General features: G+C 50.2%; 1 protein-coding gene across 5 annotated transcripts in view; it reads left to right on the forward strand.

Annotated features, from left to right (window-relative positions):
* The window catches only part of TBC1D22A (TBC1 domain family member 22A), a 366614-nt gene that overhangs the window by 6006 nt on the left and 346613 nt on the right, over positions 1 to 13995 (forward strand). The window contains exon 1 of one of the 5 annotated variants that reach the window (XM_074391216.1): positions 960 to 3631. The exons of the other annotated variants lie outside the window; for them this stretch is intronic. The gene's annotated coding sequence lies outside the window, so the exon portion shown is untranslated. Of the gene's footprint in view, positions 1 to 959; positions 3632 to 13995 lie in introns of those variants that run through there. 5 annotated transcript variants of the gene reach the window in all.

Below are 13995 nucleotides of genomic sequence, written 5' to 3' on the forward strand. Positions count from 1 at the left end.
AGGAGGCTAAGGCAGGAGAATCATTTGAACCTGGAAGGCGGAGGTTGCAGTGAACTGAGATTGCACCACTGCACTCTAGGCTGGGTGACAGGGCGAGACTCCGTGTGTGTGTGTGTGTGTGTGTGTGTGTGTGTGTGTGTATGAAAGTGGCATGGTGGCATGAAAGGTCCAAAACGAGCATGGTAAGGCTGTGGATGTTGGGCTAAAGCTGGAGCAGAATAGAGTTAGTGTTGTGGCTCCGACAGCCTTCAGCCTAGACTGTCGGAGCCAGGAGATGTCTGGGAGCAAATGAGACAGTCAGCTGAATAGGCCACCCTCCGTCCTCAGCGGAAGGAGGGGAATTGTTGGGGATAATGAATTCATTCAGAAAACGTTTATGAGCTCCTCTCCTGTGCCAAGGACTGTGCCGAGTGCTGAACAATCCACGTGGCCCTTCGCGGCTGGAGGCCTGTTCTGCGAACACTGTACGAAGACTGCAGTGCTGGGCAGGTGGCAGCCCCGGGACCTGGCAGAGTAGTGGGGTCCTAACTGGGTGGAATGGTCATGTCCTCCTGACTCAGGGCCCACTTTTGCTGAGGCCTGGCTATAGAGCAGAGCCAGGCTGGCTGCAGAGTTTGAGGTGGGTGTATCGGAGACCCCTCCTGCAGGGAGTGCTTGCCTGGGGAGGAAGGGCATGGAGGGGAGGTGAGCAGGCTCCAGAGCTTGTGGGGCTTCCATGCCGTGGTGAAGATATGGGCTGTGGTCCTAAGAACCATGAGAGAGTGTTGAAGGGTTTTAAGTGGGAGGAGGGTGATGCTGTGACTCTGTTCATCACCCTTGAAGAGAGGGCGAGAGAGGAAGCTGGTGGGCTTGTGAGGAGGCCGAGGCGCAGAGGCTGTGGGGCTGGAGAGGAGTGGGCAGGTTCAGGGTGTACATGGCGCTCTCAGGATTCACTGATGGGTGGGGTGTTGGGGGTGCGATGACCTCCAGGGTGCTGGCCTTGGGGGATGCGGCTGTGGTGGGCGGAATATTGGCCCCCTCAAGGTGTCCTCATCCTCATCCCTGACTTCTGTGAATCTGTTATGTCACATGGCAGAGGGGGTTAAGGTGGCCGATGAGCTGACCTGAAATGGGGAATTGTCCTGTTGCCCGGTGGGCCGTGGTGAGAGAGCCGGCGTGGGATGGACCGCATCTGCAGTGGCTGGCTTTGCAGCCGAGGAGTGCGACGCGGCTCTTCGAAGCTGGGAAAGCTGCTGCTGCTGGTTAACGGGAGAGCAAGGCCCCGGTCCTGTGCCCGCCAGGAGCCGAATTCTGCTGACAACCGGAGTGAGCAGGAAACGGTTTCTCCCCTCCAGACTCCCAGAAGGAACACGGCTGGCTGAGCCCTGGACCTGAGTTCATGAGACCCATGCTGGGTTTCCAGCCTTCAGAACTTTGAGACGATAAATGCGTGTTTTAAGCCACTAAGTTGTAATTTGGTACAGCAGCCGTGAAGAGTGGGGGACTGTGTCGAGGTCTGTCCCCCAGGGAAGAATTGCAGGTGGCCCCAGTGCCTCCCTCCGCAGAGTCCTGCTTGGATGCGGGCAGGAGGAGCCTGGTCAGCGGCCTTGGGGTGGGGGTCCCTGGGTAACCTCCACAGAGTATGTTAAAAGCCTGGAATTGTGGTCAGCTTGCGGGCTCCTCCCATGTCCTGTGTCCTGCTGAGGCCTGGGAACCAAACAAGGCCCTGCCTCTGTCCTCAGAAACGTGGGCTGCTGCCTCTGGCCGCCTGGCTTTCCTGGGTTTTTGTAAACTGCATTGCCTTGCTTTTGTTTTGAAGAGGCTGTTGACTTGGTAAAAACCGTCAGTCCTGTTTTCCATGCTGCGGGAAGCCGGGCGTTTGTTCCGGCGGCGATGGTGTGCTCCCCCGAGAGTTGCGTTTCTCTTCTTGTTTGTGAGTGGAGATGACCTTCCTGTGTTGGGGCCTCGGGAGCTGCTGGGGGAGTTTTTGCTGTAGGCGGACTTCCTTTTCCTTGTTCTTTTCAGTGGTCATGTTCCCTGTTATTAAATTTCTTGTTTTGTCCAGAAACATCCTGAAAATAAATTGAAGGCGAATCATATTCGCTTTCTCTTACATATTTGTCTGATACAGTAAATCTGGAATCTGGGTCAATTTTAAATGAAGACAAAAATAATTAAATAATCCCTGGCAGTTTTGGATTATTTAAGAAACGAGAGCAGGAGGAGGTGCCCCGCCGCCCCCAAGTGTTTTTGAGGAGCTGTGGGAGGTCACGGAATTCCGGAGAACGTGACTTGGCCTTGGGCGACCACGCGTCTGTTTTTCTTTTCTTTTTAATTTTTTATTTCCCTGGGTTACTGGGGAGCAGGTGGTGTTTGGGTACGTAAGTTCTTACGTGGGTGCACCCGTCACCCGAGCAGTACGCTCTGCGCCCAGTCTTTCTCACCCCCTTTCCACCCTTTCCCCCCGAGTCCCTGAAGTCCACTGTGTCAGTATTATGCCTTTGTATCCCCATAGCTTAGATTTCTCTTACTATTATTATTTTTGAGATGGAATCTCTGTCTGTTGCCCAGGCTGGAGTGCAGTGGCGCCATCTCGGTTCACTGCAACCTCTGCCTCCTGGGTTCAAGTGATTCTCCTCAGCTTCCTGAGTGGCCGGGATTATAGGTGCACCCCACCATGCCTGCCTAATTTTTGTATTTTTAGGTTTCACCATGTTGGCCAGCCAGGGTAGTCTTGAATTTCTGACCTCAAGTGATCCACCCGCCTTGACCTCCCAAACTCTTGGGATTACGAGCGTGAGCCACTGCACCTAGCGGTTAGCTCGCCCTTAAGAGCTCCCACTTGGGAGAACAGATGAAGTTTAGTTTTCCATTCCTGGGTTACTTTAGAGTTGTGGTCTCTAGTCTCATCCAGGTCTCTGTGAATGCCATTAATTCATTCCTTTTTATGGAAGTAGTATTCCATCATATAAACATGCATATATATACACATACACATATTTATGCACATGCACATACACACACACCACAGTTTTTTTTTTGGGACGGAGTCTTGCTCTGTCGCCAGGCTGGAGTGCAGTGGTGCAATCTTGGCTCACTGCAACCTCCGCCTCCCGGGTTCAAGTGATTCTCCTGCCTCAGCCTCCCAAGTAGGTGGGATTACAGTTGTGCGCCACCACGGCCAGCTAATTTTTGTATTTTCAGCGTGTTGGCCAGGATGGTCTCCATCTCTTGACTTTATGATTCTCCTGCCTCGGCCTCCCAGAGTGCTGGGATGACAGGCATGAGCCTCGGCGCCCAGCCATACCATCCTTTCTTCATCTACTCGTTGATCAATGGGCATTTGGGTTGAAAAGACATTGTCTCTGTTTTTCTTTCCCTGAATGGCCACAGTCTAGCACAGCCTGCCTGTGGCTAGGACAAGGGCAGCATTCAGGTGCCCGCTGCTGTCCTGGCTCTGTGTGTGGCCTGAGAGTGACGCCTGCCTCTCCTTTCCTTCTCTGGCAGGCTCAGGGTCTCTGCCCTCCTCAGCTCAGCCCTTCACCCCCGAACACAGGCTGTGGAGGTCCGTATTGTGCCATGCTTCTCGGTGCAGTGGGGACTTCTAGGTGCAGCGGGGAGCCCAGGAACAGGAGCCGGTGTCCTGCACAGGGTGAGGAATGTCACCGTGCTTGGCCCTGGGAGCGCAGGATCATGTGCCTGCATGGTTCTTTCTCCTGAGGAGTCTGGGGAGCATGTCTGTGTACGGAACAGGCACAGGGTGGGTGTTCCCTGCAGGGCTCAGGGGTGGAGGGGAATCGGGACTGAGGTGGCCGGGGCCTTAGCGTCACACCTCACACAAGGGATTGCTCGTGGAGTGCTTCCCTCGGGCCAGGCACTATACATGCCACCACCTGTGTAGTCCTCAGAGCAGCTGGGGGTGGTACTGTGTGCTCCCCAGTTTACAGATGAGGAAACTCAGAAGCTGAGTCACTTGCTCAAAGCCACACAGCTTGTAAGTGGCAGAGCTGGGTTTGAACCTGACGATGAGTAGTCTGTGCCCTTAACCATCACAGCCTTATCCTTGTCTCCTCCATGCTCTAGGGGACTTAACAGGTGCTGGAATTATTACAGAGAAAGCTGACTCCCCCACCAGGAATCTGATCCTTCTGTATGCTGGCTTGGATGGAGGTGGTCTCCAGTCCCCCATCCCTCCCGCCCCCATCCTCATGTTTGAATTCAGGCTGCTGCCTGCTGGGCCTGCCTGCCCTTGGAGCCCTGCTGAGCTCAGCCTGAGGCCTGGCTCCTCCAGGCTGGGGGAAAACCGCACTTCTTGAGCTCAGCAGTCTGTCGGGGATTCTTCTGGAGTGAGGTGAGCAGCTTCTCCCAGGTCCCCCTGGTGTCCTCTTTGCAGACAAGAGGCAGAGGTGTCAGGAGGCCCAGAGAGAACAGGGCAGCCTGGGCTCTTCCCATTTCTGGGTGCCGTGCTGTGGGGAACTTTCATTTTGGATATCCCCAGACTTCTGGTTCCCCCTTTCTGAAATGTTTCCTCTTTCCTGGCGATCAACATGGAAATTCCACCCTGAGTACTGAGGGTCATGAAGGGGCATATGGCCCCTGCAAGTCCAGTTTCTAGAATAGCTGTGGGTTCCCTTAGTGAGTAGGAAGTAAAGGCTGAGAACGCCTGGGTTGTTACTGATGGCAGCCCCCGGGGCAGGGCCAGGCATTGCCGGGCGCCCTCTCCACGCTGACTCTGCCCTCCCTGCACAGCCTGCAGTGGGGAAGGTGGGCCTCTGCTCAAGGCCTCAAGCTCCTAGGGGATGGGCCGGGTTCGCCCTCAGGTCCATCCAAGGCAGAGCCGTTTCCAGCTTCGGGGCCCCTGATATTTCTGGGCCCCTGACTGCATCAGCTCTCTTCCCACTGGTCCCTCCTGCGTGTGCCTGCTCATTTTGCGGTTCATTCAATCGCTACCTTACCCCCGCCACCCTCTTCTCATGTGTGCTGTGTGTACTGGAGTCTGGCTGGTGCTGGATAGAATTTTTTCTTTTTTTTTCCTGAGACGGAGTCTCGCTCTGCTGCCCCCAGCCTGGAGTGCGGTGGCACGATCTCAGCTCACTGCAACTCCGCCTCCTGGGTTCAAGCAATTCTCCTGCCTCAGCTCTTGAGTAGCAAAGGATTACAGGTGTGCACCACCACTCCCGGCTAATTTTTGTATTTTTGGTAGAGACGGGGTTCACCATGTTGGCCAGAATGGTCTCGATCTCTTGACCTCGTGATCCGCTCGCCACAGCCTTTGAAAGTGCTGGGATTACGGGTGTGAGCCACCGTGCCCGGCCTGGATAGAATTTTGAAGTGTGCTGTGCAGCTCTCTATCTGGGCATTGTAGTCTTTGCTGTGCTGGTTCGAAATGGGCCTTATTTCACGAAACATTTTTACTAAACTAAAGAAATAAAATAGGCTTGCCGGCCCTAAGGCTTACACCTAGGTGAGGCGAGTGACGTTTATGGCAGTCGTTTGGATGAGCTGATCCTTGGTGGAAAGCCATCAATGGCTCGGATGTGTGGAGAGGCAGGGCGGAGGACCTGGTCGTGGAAAGGGGGTGAGTCCCTCGCTGTCACTGTGGCTCTCTTTGGGATGGCAGCTCCTGCAAGAGGGTTTGGTGCACCTGCCGCCCTTGTTTGCACCTGAACGTGTCTGCGGTGGGAAGGCCAGTGGGTTGGCTGGGGCTCCCTGCATTCTGCTGTTGGTGTCAGGAGTAAAGGGGAGATCTGGCCTTCCTTCTTTCTGAATTCAGATGGGATCTGGGAGGAAGAAAGGTTTGGAGCCAATCACAGGCTTATTTATTTATTTATTTATTTATTTTTTGAGACAGAGTCTTGCTCTCTTGCCCAGGCTGGAATACGATGGTGTGATCTTGGCTCACTTCAACCTCTGCCTCCTGTGTTCAAGCGATTCTCCTGCCTCAGCCTTCTGAGTAGCTGGGGTTACAGGCACCTGCCACCACACCAGGCTAAGCTTCTTTTGTATTTTTAGTAGAGACGGGGTTTTACCATGTTGGTCAGGCTGGTCTGGAACTCCTGACCTTGTGATCCACCTGCCTCGGCCTCCTAAAGTGCTGGGATTACAGGTGTGAGCCATGGCACCCGGCTGACAGTCACGGTTTTAAAGAATTTATGACAGTATTTTCCTGCTCACTTCTGGGGCCTTGGGAGTTGCTTCATCAGGTGGAGGAAGAGCACGGAGCGCCACCTCTCCTGCTTTGAGGCTGGGTCTGGCCGTTGCCAGGTTCTCAGGTTTATTGATGGTGCCACAGGTGATTCCTGCATGGCACAGCTGCCTCTGGAATGGCTGGTAGAGGAATGTTGGCTGTGGGCTCCATTTTGTTTTCTTTTAGAATTATTCTCTGTATTAAGTTAGTTTTTTTGTTCCAAAACCAGTCGCTAGAGCCACAATAGCAGCTTATGTATCAGCCAAATGTGCCTTCTTAAGCTGTCATGATTTTAAATAGCTGATAGAATAGGCCACGTTAACAGCAGGCCAGGAGTTTTTAAAAGGGTGTGCCTAGCTAGGTTTTGTTGTTAGAGGATGTCTGAATTCTTGGAACCTCGAAGATATGGTGTGCCTTTAAAATGCTCAATCATTCAGATATTTGCATTAGTGAGAAAGAGAGAGAATTAAATGTAACACGCAGTGATGGGGTGCGCTCTGCATGCACATGAGGCTCTGGGGAGTGTGCAAAGGTGAGCCCATTGTTACTCCTGCTACTGAGGAACTTCTTTTTGCTGAGGGAGATAGACCAGCCAGGAGCTTCTGCCACAAGGACTCTGGTGCCAAGTGGGCCACGGAGGGGCCGGGAAGCCCTGTGGCAGTGTGGGCAAGGAAAGGGGAGTTTTCACTGAGGACGTGAGATGACATTAAAGTGGATTTTGAAGGTTACCTGGGGTGTGGCGGTGTGTTCTGTAGTCAAGGACAAGGCCTTCTTGGCACGGGGTGGCCTGACCACAGCCGGATGAGGAGGAGGACAGGATATGTGTGGGAGCCTGGCAAGACTCCGGCTACCTGAGAAGAGAGGCGTGCTGGAAACAGTGAGCGTGGCCGTGGCCGTGTAGTGGACAGCAGGTGAGGGTCAGTGTTCAGGATGGTGGCTGCAGGAGTTTCAGCTTGAGGCTGTTTTGTGTTTGGAGCTGGGGACGGTTCTGAACAGGGACAGCCTGATCAGACTCCCTGCTACTGTTTATTGACCTCTTGCTGTGCACCAGAGACAGAGGCTTGGGTCGGAGAACTGGCCCGAGAGGGCACAGGTGGCACAGGTGGCACAGGTGGGATGAAGCCAGCCAGGATTTAGGGTGAGAACCATGGCCGTGGGGAAGAGAGTAGGGAGAGAGGAGGGACTGTCAGGAAGTGATTGCAATTCAGTTAGTTCAGCAGATACTAAAAACTGACCCTGTGCCACACATTGCAAAAGGTGGGAGAAAAGAAAGAGCCCTCCCCAGACGGGGCGCGTGAGCCGGGAGGGGCCGGAGGGCCCTGCACAGGCCTCCCAGGACCTGAAAGGGGCTGAGTTCTTCCCTGAGGCTGTAGGAAGGCCCTGAAGGATGTTCGGCTGGGGAGTGCCCATCCTCTGATGGGCACTGGGGCACACAGCCGAGGCCACGTCTGCGGCAGCCGGGGCAGCTGTCGTGTTCTCGGGATGAGGGCTGGGCCGGGGCCAGGGCGGATGAAGAGGAGAGGAGAGATGTATGGGAGTTTCCAGGGTGACCAAGAGGATGCGGAGACTGAGTGTGGGTGGTGTGCTTCAGGGACGAGACGAGGGTGGCCCCTTTGTTGGTGGATTGCAGTTCTGGAGGTTGTCACAGGAGATAGATGGTCGGAATGAGAGCAAATGGAGCCCTGATTTAAGTCCGTGGAAACAGAAGGGCTTTCAATGCCAGGGCATGGGCCAGTGGGAGCCAGGGGGCCGCCAGTAGAAGGGGCCTCGGGGGTGCGAGGCAGGGACGAGCGCGTTGTCTGTTTTTGCGTGACTGGTAGAGAGTGGTGGTGTCCGAGTGTGGGGACCGAAGAGTGGGTGTGAGGAGTGGCAGGTGGCACAGCTGATTTTTGTGGGGGACCTGTTGACGTGAGGTGGTGGGTTCGTGGCTGAGAGCTGGCAGTGGTTCTGCTTGGAGAACCGTTTACTCGGGTGGAAGAAGTCAGGAGAGCATGATTTTTCACGACAGACGGAAGGAGGACTGAGGACTTGGCTTTGCGGAGCAGAGTAGGGAACACAGAAGAGTCTGGGGCATCCGGAGGGGCTGGCAGGAGGCAGACGGGGGAGACAGAAGGCAGGGCTCAGTGTGGTGAGTCCTGAGGGGAAGCCGGGCAGGAAAGGATTGAGCGAGAACAGCAGGAAGGAGAGGGGGGCATGGACTCGCTGACGGCTGGTTGCCAGGATGGCGGAGCCGCCCAGGAAGTCGTGCATCCCTTAGCGACCGGGACGCCTCGTGAGAAATGCGCAGCAGCGTCACCTGCTGCACGCCTAGGCTTCGTGACGCAGCCTGTTGCTACGGGGCCAGGCGCCTGCACAGCATGGAACTGTTCTGAATACTGCAGGCAGTTGTCACTCAATGGTTAGTTAGTATTCGTGTATTTAAACATCTCTACATATGGACTAGGTACAGTAAAAATACCGTATAAAAGGTAAAATGGCATAGTGTGTAGGGCAGTCGGCGTAACTGGCGCTCGCTGGACTGGAGGTTGCTCTTGGTGGGTCAGTGAATGAGGGGTGCGTGCATGTGAAGGCCTGGGACATCGCTGTCTGCTGTGTAGACTTCGCACACACTCTACAGTTAGGCCCTACTAGATTTATTAAAAACACCTTTCTTCAGTAGTAAATTAACCTTAGCTTACTGTGACTTTTAAACTTAATAAATGTTTTAATTTTTAAAAAACTTTTTGACTCCTTTGTAATAAGACATAGCTCAGAACACAAATACATTGTGCAGCTGCACCAAAATATTTTTCTTTCTGTCCTTATTCAGTAAGCTTTTTTCTCTTTTTAAAAATTTTTGTTTTTTACTTTTTCAACTTTTTGTTAAAAACCAAGACACAGACACACACATTAGCCTAGGCCTACCCAAAATCAGGACCATCAGTGCCACCATCTTCCACCTCCACATCTTGTCCCACTGGAAGGTCTTCGGGGGCTATGACATGCATGGAGCCGTCATCTTCCACGATAACAGTGCCTGCTTCTGGGGGTGCCTCCTGAAGGACTAAGGACTTGCTTGAGGCTGTTTTATAGCTGTTCTTTTTTTTTTTTTTTTTTTTAATATGTAGAAGGGGCATACTTTAAAATAATGATGAAAAGTATAGTACAACAGTCCAGGTGCGGTGGCTCGTGCCTATAATCCTAGCACTTTGGGAGGCTGAGGTGGGCAGATTGCCTGAGGTCAGGAGTTCGAGACCAGCCTGGCCAACATGGTGAAACCCCATCTCTACTAAAATACAAAAATTAGCCGAATGTGGTGGTGGGCATCTATAATCCCAGCTACTCAGGAGGCTGAGGCAGGAGAATTGCTTGAATCTGGGAGGTGGAGGTTGCAGTGAATTGAGATCCCGCCATTGCACTCCAGCCTGGATGACAAAAGCAAAACACTGTCTCAAAGAAAAAAAAATTATGGTGCAATTAGTACAGTGAATAGGTAAAGCAGCATAGCTGTTCATTATGATCAAGTGTTACGTACGATACATAATGATTGTGCTTTACTGTTACAGGCCTGGCGGTGCGTAGGTTTGCTCACATCAGCATCACTGCAAACTTGGGAGTGTATGCTTTGTGCTACGATGTAACTTTGGCTGTGACATCACTAGTGATAGGAATTTTTCAGCTGCATTACAGTCTTACAGGACTGTGGTCCGATATGTGGTCTGTTGTTGACTAAAATGTCGTCATGTGGTGCATGACTTTACCTCTCTGTGATAGTTTCAAAATACGCCTGTTTCCTTCAGATTTTCTGTTTTCTTTCTTTCTTTTCTTTTTTTTCTTTTTCTTTTTTTTTTTTGCGACAGAGTCGCACTCTGTGGGGCTGGCTGGAGTGCAGTGGTATGATCTCGGCTCACTACAACCCCCGCCTCCCGGACTCAAGTGATTCTTCTGCCTCCTGAGTAGGTGGGACTACAGGCACGTGCTACCATGCCCAGCTAAGTTTTGTCCTTTTTAGTAGAGACGGGGTTTCACCATGTTGGCCAGGATGATTTCAATCTCCTGACCTCGTGATCCGCCTGCCTCGGCTTCCCAAAGTGTTGGGATTACAGGCGTGAGCCACCGTGCCTGGCCATTTTCTGTTTTCTATAATAAACACACATTGCTTTCATTAAGTGAGGGAAAAATTATTGTAAAAATGCTGTTTCCAAGACCTATTTCAAGAGATGTCCATTTGACCCAGTCATTGCCTCAGTCCCTGCTGGGTTCTCAGTGCTCTGAGGACTGTGAGGAGTGTGACTTGAGACAGAATCCAGTCCCTGTAGGAGGGGGTTTGTGGCCCAGAAGGGGCACTGCATAGCTGGAAGCCTTGGAGGGCCGTGTGTGCGTTACTGCCAGTTAGAGTGGTGCGGGTGTCAGGGATGGGACAGCCTCGGAGACCCTCTGGTCTGGGACTGAGGCACCACGTCTTTCTGCTGTTGACTCCACGGGGTGGGCACGAGTTTCAGATTCTGCTGTGGATGGCGGGGTCGCTGGTGGTGGCGGGTGGTGGTGCTGGTGGTGGTGGAATTGTTCACTGCTGTCATAATGGTTTTTCGTACATTTTCCTCCAAAGCTCTCTGGAGTTAATTTCCTTGGAAAATTTACTTCTGAATATATTTTATAAATCTGGGGAGCATCACTGTGTGTTAGAACGAGCTGGATGGTAAATTCCGTTGCTAATTTGAGTACGTATTTCAGAAAGCTGCTGTTGAACCCTAAGGGGCATTGAGTAATGACTGTGCTTGGAGAAGAGAGGTTGATTAGCCATAAAATGAATTTGACTAGAAGACTAGCCCGTTGACTTCATGTATGTGAAATATAGAGAAGCGCTTAATCGTAAATGTTTCGTTTCTTTTATGATACTGAGAACATTGCAGCTGGATTTATTGCTTTTCCATACTTTTATTTTCTCTCACTCTTCCCTGTTGCACTCACTGCTATTTTTACCCACTGCTGTTAACCTTTAATTAAAAGTTATATTTTTGGTAGAGATGGGGTCTCACTATGTTGCCCAGGCTAGTCTTGAATACCTGGTCTCAAGTGATCCTCCTGCCTCAGCCTCACAAAGTGCTGGGATTATAAGTGTGAGCCACCATACCTGGCTGGTTAATATAGTTTATTTTTTTTGATAATGGAGTCTTGCTCGGTCGCCTAGGCTGGAGTGCAGTGGTGTGATCTCAGCTTACTGCAATGCTAGTTGCAGGTCACTTTACTCAAACTGCTGTCATATATGGTTATCTCATTTCGTACACGTCCTTATTCCCATTTCCAGGATGAGAAAACTAAAACTGAGCACACTTCCTTGGTTAGAACTACCAGCTAGTAAGTGTTGGAGCTGGGCCTTGAACCTGGGGCTTTTGATTCTTAAACCTGAAAGCTTTCTACCAGTGTCAGAAAGACATCCAGGACATTTCAGTAAAAGGATGTGACATAGATTGTGCTTGATCTAAGCAGGCTGTATCTTTCTTTCTTTGTTTTTTCTGGCACGGAGCAAACATTTGATTCTGCTCCTGGGTTTTGTGGGTCTGAACTTCAGATGGGGCGCAGTGGGGATGTCTTGTCTCTTCTCCGTGGTGACTGGGGCCTCACTAGGAAGACGCGAAGGCTGATTCACTGACTTGTCTCGTGGTGATGCAGGCTGTCCACCAGGCCCCACAGCTGCTGCTGTGGGTTGTAATGTGTACGTGTGGGAGATCCTGGTGGCTAATTTTGGTGTCTTCAGATAATGAGTAGCTGGGTTTCAAGAGCAGGAACCCAAGAGGGCCAGGTAGAAGCTGTATTAACTTAAAAAAAATTATAACATCTTCCCCGAGATACATATACAACACGGTTCACCCATGTAACTTCACACAGAGCTGCCTTCACCCATTTAAAGTATATAATGCAGTGGTTTTTTAGTGTCTTTAAAGAGTTGGGTAACTATCATCACAATCAATTTTTGAACATGTTTATTACCTCTAAAAACTTCGTGTTTTCGTTTAGCTATCACCCCTGCCCTCCTCCCTGTCCTAGTCCCTAAGTAACCACTAATCTAATCTATGTTCTCTGTGTGTAGAATTGTCTATTCCAGGAATTTCAAATAAATAGAATAATACAATGTACATTTCTCTGGTAATTACCTTCTTTCACCTAGCATAAGATTTTCAAGATTCGTCTATGTCGCAGCTTGTATCAGTACTTTTTGTTTTGAGACATGGTCCTGCTCTGTTGCTCAGGCTGCAGTGTGGTTTTGCAAACATGGCTTACTGCAGCCTTGATCTCAACTTCCTGGGCTCAAGGGATTCTCCTGCTTCAGTCTCCCATGTAGCTGGGGCCACAGACATGCATCATCATGCCTGGTTAATGTTTTGATATTTTGTAGAAATAGGGGTCTCTAGAGATAGAGGTTTCACTTTGTTGTGCAGGCTGGTCTCTATTCCTGGGCTCAAGTGATCCTCCCCACCCTGGTCTCCCAAAGTGCTGGGATTACAGGTGTGAGCCACCTCTCATCCTTGTCTTATTCCTGAGCTTAGGGGGAAATATTCAGCCTTTTACCATTAAGTATGATGTTAACTATGAGTTTTTTGTAGATACTCTTTATCAAGATGAAGATTACCTTTGATTCCTAGTTTGTTGAGAATTTGTATAATGAAGGAGTATTGAATTTTATCATATGCTTTTTCTGCACCCATTTAGATGATCATGTGGTTTTTGTCCTTCATAGTTTATTGCACTAATTGATTCTTGGCTATTAAACCAACCTTGCATTTCTTGGATAAATTCCATTTGATTATGATACACTTCCTTTTTATGTGTTGTCAGATTTGGTGTGCTAGTATTTTGGGTTTTTATGTGTATATTCATAGGAATTATTGGTCTATAGTTTTCTTCATAACGTCTTTGCTTGACTTTGGTATCAGGGTAGTGCTAGCCTCGTAGAATGAGTTGGGGAGAATCACCTCCTTTTCTAGGTTTTGGAAGGATTTATGAAGAATTGGCATTAATCCTTCTTTATCTGTTTGGTAAAATTTACCAGTGAATCCATCTGGGCTTGGACTTTTCTGTGTGGGTAGTGGTTTGATTACTAATTTAGTCTCTTTTATTTTTTATTCTTTCGAGACAGGGTCTTGCTCTGTTGCTCACGCTGGAGTGCTGTGGTGCCATCATAGCTCATTGTAACCTCACTGTAAACTCTTGGGCTCAAGTGACCTTCCACTTCCGCCTTCTGAGTAGCTGGGACTAGAGGCATGTGCCCCCATGTCCACTAGGTTTTTGGTTTTTAGTAGGTGAGGTGTTGCTTTGTTGGCCAGGCTGGTCTTGAACTCCTAGGGTTCAAGTGATCCTCCCACCTTGGTTTCCCAAAGTGCTGTGATTACAAGCGTGAGCCAGTGTGCCCAGCCTCTAATGCAGCCTCTTTACATGTTCTCCTTGAGTAAGTTTCAGTTCTGTGTATCTTTCTGGGAATTTGTGCATTTTATCTGATTTATCTAATTTGTTGGTATGCAGTTGTTCATAATATTTTCTTACAATTCTTTTTATTTCTGTAAGGTTGCTAATAATGTCTTCTCCATCATTTCTGACTTTAGTAATTTGAGTCTTCTCTTTTTACTTTTTCTTTTTTTTGAGACGGAGTCTCACTGTTGCCAGGCTGGAGTGCAATGGTGCAGTCTTGGCTCACTGCAACCTCCACCTCCCAGGTTCAATGATTGTCCTGCCTCAACCTCCTGAGTAGCTAGGACTACAGGTGCGTGCCACCACTCCTAGCTATTTGGTTTTTTTTTTTTTTTTTTTTTTTTTTTTTTTTTTTGGTGTTTTAGTAGAGATGGAGTTTCATC

This window comes from Saimiri boliviensis, chromosome 21 (genome assembly GCF_048565385.1).
Source record: "Saimiri boliviensis isolate mSaiBol1 chromosome 21, mSaiBol1.pri, whole genome shotgun sequence".
Classification (NCBI taxonomy): domain Eukaryota; kingdom Metazoa; phylum Chordata; class Mammalia; order Primates; family Cebidae; genus Saimiri; species Saimiri boliviensis.